At 43.6% G+C, this 9,636-nt stretch overlaps 1 protein-coding gene across 8 annotated transcripts in view; it reads right to left on the minus strand.

Annotated features, from left to right (window-relative positions):
* The window catches only part of SEC24C (SEC24 homolog C, COPII coat complex component), an 85,523-nt gene extending 79,460 nt beyond the window's left edge, over positions 1–6,063 (minus strand). For 3 of the 8 annotated variants that reach the window (XM_082269396.1, XM_082269397.1, XM_082269395.1), the window contains exon 1: positions 5,939–5,996. The gene's annotated coding sequence lies outside the window, so the exon portion shown is untranslated. Of the gene's footprint in view, positions 1–5,938 lie in introns of all 8 variants that reach the window. The other 5 variants (XM_082269394.1, XM_082269392.1, XM_082269391.1 and 2 more) reach the window with 4 other exon arrangements.
* Positions 6,064–9,636: the final 3,573 nt, after the last annotated feature.

A 9,636-nucleotide genomic window follows, 5' to 3' on the forward strand; every position in this document is an offset into this window, starting at 1 on the left:
ATTTAAGTGCTAAATATCGCAAAACAAATATTATTTAATGTTTTTTTTTTTTTTTTTTAGGGACTACTTTTGAGATAAATACTGTATTAGTTATTTTAACTCAAAAATTCATAAGGTATTTAGCTCTGAGTGAGTTGACCCTAACGGCACGATTCCCCCATCCACACATGTAGGGTCCATGAACAGTGGCTTAAAAAAAAATAAAAAAAGAATTGCTACTTCTACAGGGTTTTGCCCGTAGAAGCAGCCCAATGTTATCCTGTGTCCATGCACAGTGGGATGTTTAGAGGCATATATTAAACTAAGAATTTAGAGACAGGAAAAAAAAAACCTTCTGGTTTGCGTTTTTGATTGAAGTTTTCTGGCAGAAAAACGTTAAAATCGCCTAAACGCACTTAAACATGTATACAAAAAATGCTCTATATGAGATTTTTTTTCTCTGCCAAAGGAACTGGTGTTTTTTTTAAGCCCAGTGTGCATGGATCCCCAATGCGGAAGGGGAAACCCTCCCAATGAGACTATTTTGACAGAAGGGCGATTTCCTCACCGCCAGAATACATTCAGTGCCGGCGGCACTGATCAAGAGAACAATTACCAACAGACTGGTAGTGCACAAGTTATCGATACTGACAACCAGCCTGCCCATACTTGGAACAAAATTTGGCCCGGCCCCTGTTGAACCAGCTGAATATTGATTCATGTATGACCAGCTTTAGCTAGAATGCTGTTAGCATAAAAAAAAAAAAAATACTGCTAGGTCTGTTCTAAGTGTTATTGAATACCCAAAATCAGAAGAGGTAAACCCTTTAGCCCCGGTTCACACTTATGCGATGCGGGAAGGCTGCGAATTCGCAGCCTGTTCCCGCATCGCAAACGCACCCCTGGCAGTTCACACTGCCATATGCGATGCGCTGGGGGTGTCAATGTAATGTTAACGACACCCCCAGTTTGATCGCATATCGCAGTGCGATCTGACAGTTTGCACAGGATCGGATCGCACAAGTGTGAACCACTGTGCGATCCGATCCTGATCCGGCTGCAAAAAAAGCATCTTTGCTGTGGGTGCGGTGCGAATCGAGCCATACAAAGTGTAAACTCGCACCACACAGCCGATCGCATGTAATAAAGGAGCAGTGCGCTCCGACATTACATGCGATCGCCGCAGCCGCACTAGGGTGAACTGGCACTTATTGTATGTATTCATTTAGAGAGATTTCTCATCATTTCCTGTCCCAAAGACAGTAGTAAGGAAGAAGAAATTCCCTTCCAAACAGTTGGCAATGGAAAAGGTATCATCATTGGAAGATTTCCCCTCACCTGATAACTGTAAATTGTGGGATTTCCCACGTTTTGGTGACCAAACTCACCAGAAAAAAATTGGTGAATCTGCCCAGTTTGGTAACAGACGCCTATACAACAAATATGGCAGGATTTCAATCCTTGCCTATGTTCATAGCCCAGGTTCACTAGTGTAACTTGAGAGTTCAAAGTCACAAGTCGCACCCCATTGCCAGCAATGGAACAGTGCAAATCATTGCAACTCTGAAAAAAAGGTTCCTGAACTACTTTTTTGCAATTTCATTGCAACTTATTTATTTAGTACAGGTATTGTATAGTGCTGTCATTTTACATGTATCTATTACATTCATATCCGCTCCTGCCCTCTTGGAGCTAACAATCTATGGTCCCCAACTACATACACATACTAGTGCCAATTTAGACAGGAGCCAATTAACCTGCCAGCATGTCTTTGGAGCGTGGAAGGAAATCGGAGAACCTGAAGGAAACCCCCGCAGGCTCAGAGAGAACATACAAACTACGGGCAGGTAGTGCCATGGTTGGATTTAAAGCGATGACCCTAGTGCTGTCTAACCACTTAGCCACTGCGCTGCCCATTACTTGCACTGACTTTTGTTAAATGAGTTTGCAAGCCGCAATGAAATGGCACATCAAAATTTCACTGACCAGCAGCTTTGAAATCAAGCTGAAGTAGTCAGATTTCGGCTAAAGTGGAACGAAGGACCACTGCACTTCCCTCCAGCAATGTGACATCCACAATCTTCCTTGTTGCCAGTCTGCTTCTGGATTCAGTGTCAGCCATCTTGATTAGTGAGCCTGGGACAATGAGAATCCTAAGTGTGCGTGGGAGGTAATTTATCCCAGCACCCATGGTAAGCTGAGATTGTACACAGAGCTGTGCATGCGCAGCTCAGCACACAATCTAAAAGAAACTTGCTATCAGGCAGGGATGAAGCTTTTATTGAAGAAGAGAATCTCGATGACAATAAAACCATTCTTTACTTCAAGCTTTGGCTTAGCGTTATAGATTTGAGTCCGAAGCCTCAAAGAAGTCCAATAACATCCCAAGATAAAGGGGTGAAAAGAACTAAAGCATATCTGTGACATGGAAGACCAAAGCCCCACTATGATCACAAAAAATGCTGTTCTACCCAGTACCCTTGGCTACTGTTCCACTGCTATGCCAATACAACAGCCAAGTCTCCATCCTCTGAAATGCCCTGAAACTATTTCTGGCCCACGTCAACATTTCTATTGATTAGCAGCTGCAGAATGTCCTGGAAGCCCAAAGCAGCCTCCATATTTACAAGGCCTCGTTCACATGGAGAGTACTAAAGTGTTGTGTAAGGGCCGTGTTTACCTGTGTGGGGATGTACACGTGCTCTGTGCATTACTGTGCAGGCAGTCCCACTGATAATAACTGGGACACACAGGCTGCACAAACACATATGCTGCTCCCAGTTGACATCCATGTGGGTGCGTCCCAAAACACACACTCCTTAGGGTTGTGCATCTATTGGAAGCAGCGGCTGCGTCTGTGCAGGCTTTGTGTCACAACTGACACCAATGGGACTGCCTGCATGGGGATGCACAGTGACGGAACACCCATAGACCCTCATGCAGATAAACATAGCCCTTGCATGGACATACACTGCAGTACGTCTCATAGAAAGGGGCCAACAAAAAAATAAATAAATAAATCACCTGAGACCAATTCTGTCATAACCGGTGCCAGCCCCCTTAGCAACCATTAAAGTTTAACTCAAGGCAGAACTTTTTTTTTTAGTTTTGGATAGAGTGACGAGGGATTAGAACATTATCAGGTTTTTATTGCTGTCCGATTTTCTGTTGGGGAGATTCACATCCTCTCTATTTGTCTTGTTTACTGTTCTCATCAAAAAGAAAAGCAAATCCCAAAATTTGGGTTGTCACCAGAACATTATTAGAGGGGAAATCTTCCAATGAAGACACTAGTTCTGGTGACAACAAAGGACTAACTTTGAAGGGATTTCCTTTCACTTTCCTGTTGGCAATGGGACAGAAAGTGAAGGGAAATCTCCCCAATGGAAAAAAAAAAAAAAAACTGATGAGGGCTATTAACTTTCCCTTAAAGCGGAGTTCCACCTCCCTCTCCAAAAATTAAAAGTCAGCAGCTACACATCCAGCGATGTCGGCACTGCAGCCGATGTTTCCATCGGTTGTCGGGGTGCCGCTGCCGCCACTGCTGGTAAGGGAACCCGACAGTGAAGCTGTGCAGCTTCACGAGCGGGTCCCTTCTGCGCATGCGCGAAGTGCGCTGTGCATTCCCATTGGCTCGGCGGCAGAGGAGGGGGCCAAACTTCCCAGAGGAAACAAAAATAGCGGAAGTTCCACTTTTGGGTGGAACTCCGCTTTAATTATCTGAAATTTATTCTACTTCTTCTCTTTTTTATTCCTACGCAGCCTAAAAAATTAAAGTGTAAAAGCTATTCAAGAAAGGACAGGTCTGTGCAGGATCCGGGTGAAGGGTCCAGCACCAAAACCGTGCTTTTCAATAAGGAGAAGGGAGAAAAAGAAGAAGAAAAAGAGGGGAAAGGAAAGGGGAACAACCCCCTTATGTAAAGTGTAAAAGCTGATGGGCAGAGCTCCAGTTGACATCTCAGACACTCTGTTCAGTAGAACTAAAGGCAGAACTATTTTGTTTTTCCCATTTTTGATAAAAGGAAGAGATATAACCCCACTGGAACAGAAAACAACTACCCTTTTATGTGACATTACAGGGATTTCCCTTCATTTCCTGTAACACAGCCAAACAGGAAGTGACAGGAAATCCCTCCAATGTGAGGGCGATCACCAGAACTAGCGTCCCTATTGGAAGGTTCCCCACTATTCTTGTTCTGATGACAACCCAAAGTTTTTAGTTTTTTTACTTTCAGTGATAATGGTAAGTAGGACAAACCAAGAGGGTGAATCTGACCAAGAAAGGGAATCCATCTCCCCTCTATCCATAACAAGATAAAAACAAAGTTTGCCTTTAGTTATTACTGTAAGACAATATAGGTAATATAATCACACACCTCAGAAGAATACAATGGAGAGGTAACAAGTCCAACCGACAGGACAACATGGTGATGGCAATAAAGCAAACTTTGCCTAAAACTCACCACAAACACACCGCTTACAATCTGATTGTACAATCTCTTTTAGATCTAACAATATTGTAATGTAAGGGCCTCTGCCTAATTGGACAGATTAGGTAGGTCCTTATTTTACATCGTTTTGGTATGATCAGGTGCATACGTTTCTTCTGCGTTTCCTGATACGTTTTTCCTGTGTTTTTTCCTTGCAAGAAAAATGTTTCCCTTTAAATCCTATGGGACTTTTCACACCATTGCGTTCCCAGTGCAGTGCGTTTAGAAAAGTTCTGCATGCAGCATCTTTGGTGCAGTTTTAAGACCTGCACCAAAAACGCACCTTATTAATAGAAATTGAGGCAATTTTGTTAAAATCACACTGCGCTTTTGAGTCACATTTCCATTTTTCACAGGTGCAGGCAAAACAAAACAAAAAAAAAAACAAAAAAAAAAACGCACCGTAAACACACAGCAAACCACATCTGAAACACCGTAAAATCGTGGAAAAAGCGGTTTTACAGCGATTTTGCTACAAAGCAGTGTGAACGCACCCTTAGCCCTCCATCGCACTGAACGCGGCCTTGAAATTGTGTAAGTTCATCTAAACTCGCACAATTTCAAAGCCGTGTTTCAGTCCACCTTCGGGGTGCCTTCAAAGACATTGGTGTGGGAAGATGCACAGCACAGGGATCCAAATTGCCCCCGAAGTCGCCAAAAGTAGCGCAGAAACTACTTTTGGAAATCAGCGCGGCGCTGCAAATTCGGCATCACACCGATTCTAAATCTCCCATTGCCAGCAATAGGCTGACTTGACATGTGATCTGACCCGTCACATCGCATGTCAAATCACACCGATGCGAACGGGGGCTTAGAGGGGAATATACTAAAACTGGAGCACTGAGAATGTGGTGCAGCTGTACATGGTAGCCAATCAGCTTCTATTTTCAGCTTGTTCAATTAAGATTTGGTTAAAATAAACAACCTGGAAGCTGATTGGTTTCTAGGCACAGCTGCACCACATTCTGCACTCTCCAGCTTTTTAAAAAAGGCCACACAGAGCCACCATACATGTCACAATCAGATTGTTTACTTTAGATTGACCAAATATGTAATAGGATGACCTAGCTAATCTATCCAATCAGGCCGAGGCCCTTACATGCCATACTTGTTGGTAGAGATTGTAGCATGTATTGGGTGAGCAGGCAGTGATAATCTCCCCCTGGTGTAGTACATGGTCAGGGAGGATGGGCTGTATGGAAGGTAAAGGTAACATGGGAAGTATAGTAAAGTTGTCAGTGACCCCTGTGCCTGTATATGGAGTGATCGGGCGATCAGGGCACAGGTCAGTCACCTGTCATCTTAGGCCTGTATGGATTGTAGGTCTATGGCCTCCCTACTCGAGCAGTGACACAGTCCTGTGACATACAGTACAAGGAAGGCCTCCTCTCACTCCCCCTATACAAGGCCTAGGCCTGAGTCCCGCTCCCCGCACCTCCCTCCACACAGCGCCTCTCAGCCCCGCTCACCTCCTCCCGTTCCGGCTTCTTCACACACTTCCCCGTCCGCTTCCAGCAAGCGTCGTCTCCAGTTCCTAGCGGAAATGACGTCCTGTGGGTGAGCACTGGAGAGCTTCAGCTTGTCAGGCTCTGCCACGTCCACACTCCGCCCAACCAAGGAAAGCGGCCTCAGGAGGAACACTGCGCATGTGCAGAGGACGCAGTCAGCTGGGGGAACGTGCGAACAAGCGCTGCCATCTTTGTCATGGGCATAGACAGTATATGCTAATATAAGTATCTGCTTTTTGGACTTTACACTTGCCTACCGGGCACTTTCACCCTTATCTGCCCAGGCCAATTTTCAGCTTTCACACTTTTAGTGACAATTGTGTAGTCATGCAACAATGTACAAAAATGACATTTTTATAATTTTTTTGAGACAGAGCTTTCTTTTGGTAGTATTAACCACTTAAGCCCCGGAAGATTTTACCCCCTTCCTGACCAGGGCCTATTTTGCGATTCGGCACTGCGTGACTTTAACGGACAATTGCGCGGTCGTGCGACGCTGTACCCAAACTAATTTGACGTCCTTTTTTTCCCACAAACAGAGCTTTCTTTTGGTGGTATTTGATCACCTGTGCGATTTTTTGATCATGCGCTATAAACAAAAAAAGAGCGTCAATTTTGCAAAAATAACAATATTTTTCACATTTTTTATATGAAATTCCCCCCCCAAAAAAATGTAAAAATCTAAATTTTTTAACATTTTCGGCCAATTTGTTTTATGCTACCTATGTTTGGTAAAAAAAAAATCGCAAAAAGCGTATTTTGATTGGTTTGCGCAAAAGTTATCGCGTTTACTAACTAAGGGAAAGATTTTTGTCATTTTTGTTGTTTTTTTTTTAACGCATAATGGCGGCGACCTGCGATTTTTTATGCGGGACTGCGACATTGGGGCGGACAGATCGGACCCTTGACTGACATTTTTGACACTTTTGGGGTTACCAGTGACATTTCTACAGTAATCAGTGCTATACATATGCACTGTTACTGTAAAATTAAACTGGCAGTGAAGGGGTTAACTTTTTTTGAGAGGGAGGGGCTATGTGTGTCCCTAGGGGCGTGATTCTAACTGTAATTGGCTGTGGCTTGAGATATATGAACAATCATCAACGGTTCTACATAGTAGAACCGTATGATCACCATTCATACACAGGGGAGAATGACAGGCGGCTTGTTTACACAAGCCGCCTGCCTTTCTCCCTCTCCACCGACGATCGCGAGTGACCGGCGGACGATCGGGTCCGCCGGTCACACGCGCGGGGGGGTCCGCGACCACTCGGGAGCGGGAGCGCGTCTCCGGGGGCGCGCGCTCGCTCCCTAGACCCTCACAGTCTATCGACTATTTACTGCGGCGGTCGGCAAGTGGTTAAAACCACTTCTGGACCGGAAGATTTTCCCCCTTAATGACCAGGCCATTTTTTGCAATTCGGCACTGTGTTACTTTAAGGGACAATTGCGCAGTCGTGCGACGCTGTACCCTAAAAAAAAAATTGATGCCCTTTTTTCTCACAAATAGTGGGAAAATAATAATTAAAAAAAAACAATAAATAAAAAATAATAATTTGGTGGTATTTGATCATCTCTGCCCTTTTTATTTTTTGCGCCATAAACAAAAAAATAGCGACAATTCAGAAAAAAAAACAATATTTTTCACTTTCTGCTATATAACATTCCCAATATAAAAAAAATTTAAAAGTCAAATTTCTTCATCATTTTAGGCTAATTTGTATTCTGCTACATATTTTTGGTAAAAAAAAATCCCAATAACCGTAGTTTGCGCAAAAGCTATCACGTCTACAAACTAGGGGAAAGATTTATGTCCTTTTTATTTATTTATTTATTTTTACTAGTAATGGCGGCGATCAACGTTTTTTAGTGGGACTGCGACATTGCGGCGCATAGATCGGACACCTGACTGACACTTTTGGGGGGACCAGTGACATTACTGCAGTAATCAGTGCTAAAAATATGCACTGTTACTGTAATAATGACACTGGCAGGGAAGGGGTTAACCCAGGAGCGATCAAAGGGTTAAATGTGAGCCTAGGGGGTGTTTTCTAACTGTATGGGGGATGGGCTTATGGAATTAAACCAGAGACCTGTGTTCCTAAATAGGAGGAACACAGGAGCTCTGTGTTGATAGCTGAGAGAACAACGGTCTGCTGTGTTTACAACAGCAGACCACCAATCTCTCTTCACGATTGTGGGTGCCCGGCAGCAAATGCCGTCGCCAGCCCCGTGGATTGGCTTCCGCACAGGTGAGTGGGCACGCGCCCCCAGGATTGCTCCCGCGAACCGCTGTACAGGTACAGCGATTTGCAGGAAATCTGCCGCCGTATTTAGATGACGGCTGGTCGGCAAGTGGTTAATCACCACTGTATTTTTTTTTCCTTTTTTTCTAAATAAAATGAAAAAACACCAAACATTTTAAAAAAAATGTTTTTCTTAGTTTCTGTTATAAAATGTTGTCAATGAGTAATTTTTCTTCTTCACTGATGTGCGCAGATGAGGCTGCACTGACAGGCACTCAAGGGCTGCACTGATGAGGCAGCACTGAAAGGCACTGATATGCAGCACTGGTGGGCACTGACATGCAGTACTGGTAGGCGGCACTGATATGCAGCATTGATGGGCACTGATAGACGGCACCGATGAGGAGGCACTGATGTAAACTGAAAGGCAGCACTGATGGGCACTGTTTGACATCACTGATGGGCACTGATTGAGATCACTGGTGGGCACTGATAAGCACTAATGGGCATCACTGGTGGGCATTGACAGGCATTACCAATGGAGAAGATCTCCCCATGAGGAAAGACAATTATCGGCTCTTCTCTCCTCATGCGCTGTCAGTGTGAGGAGAAGAATGCTGATAACTGCCATTTCCTATTTACACTGTGATAAGCTGTGATTGGATACAGCCGATTACATGATAAAGAGCCTACGTCATCTGCAAACAATGCAATGAAAATTTGATCCCAAACTCTATATTTATAAATAGGTTAAAAAGTAAGGGCCCCAACACTGAACTTAGGGGTACACTACAATATTTTGTCATTTATATAATTACATTGCCTGTACCTCTGTGATTAATAATATCTAATTCTAGAATTAAGAAACCACCTTAACTAGTTCATTAAACTGGACTTAGCAACAGTTGCAATACAAAGCATTGGAAACAATATTAAAAACAAAATATTATCTTTTGTCCAAGCATTTGAAAATACAGTATAGGAAAATTCTTGGCAAATCCTTTACAGTGAAGAAGCCCTAGAGTGACCATTCATATTACATTCTCATTGTACAATCTCTATGCAGTCTTTTTAATTTACGAAAACTATGTAATAGGAAGACGTAGCTAAATAATTCATTCAGTTGGTATCCGGTTGTGCAGGCCCTTACATTACTTTGTTGGTACATCTAATAACCTGTATAATCAGAATGTAAAGTGTTGTGTCATCATTAAAAGAGAAGTGCAGGGTTTCCAAAAAACAGACATACGCACTCACCTAGGTGGATGCAGCATCGGTCCGATGCTGCATATGTCCCCGGCCACTTCTAAGACTTAAGAACTGAGAAATCAAGTTACGCTGATCGATCAATTCACTGTCTTCTGTGATCAGAGAGACGATGATTGTCAGTCACCGCTCTCTGCTCTGCCCCAA

Source organism: Pelophylax lessonae, assembly GCF_965119305.1.
Source record: "Pelophylax lessonae genome assembly, chromosome: 9".
NCBI classification, from domain to species: domain Eukaryota; kingdom Metazoa; phylum Chordata; class Amphibia; order Anura; family Ranidae; genus Pelophylax; species Pelophylax lessonae.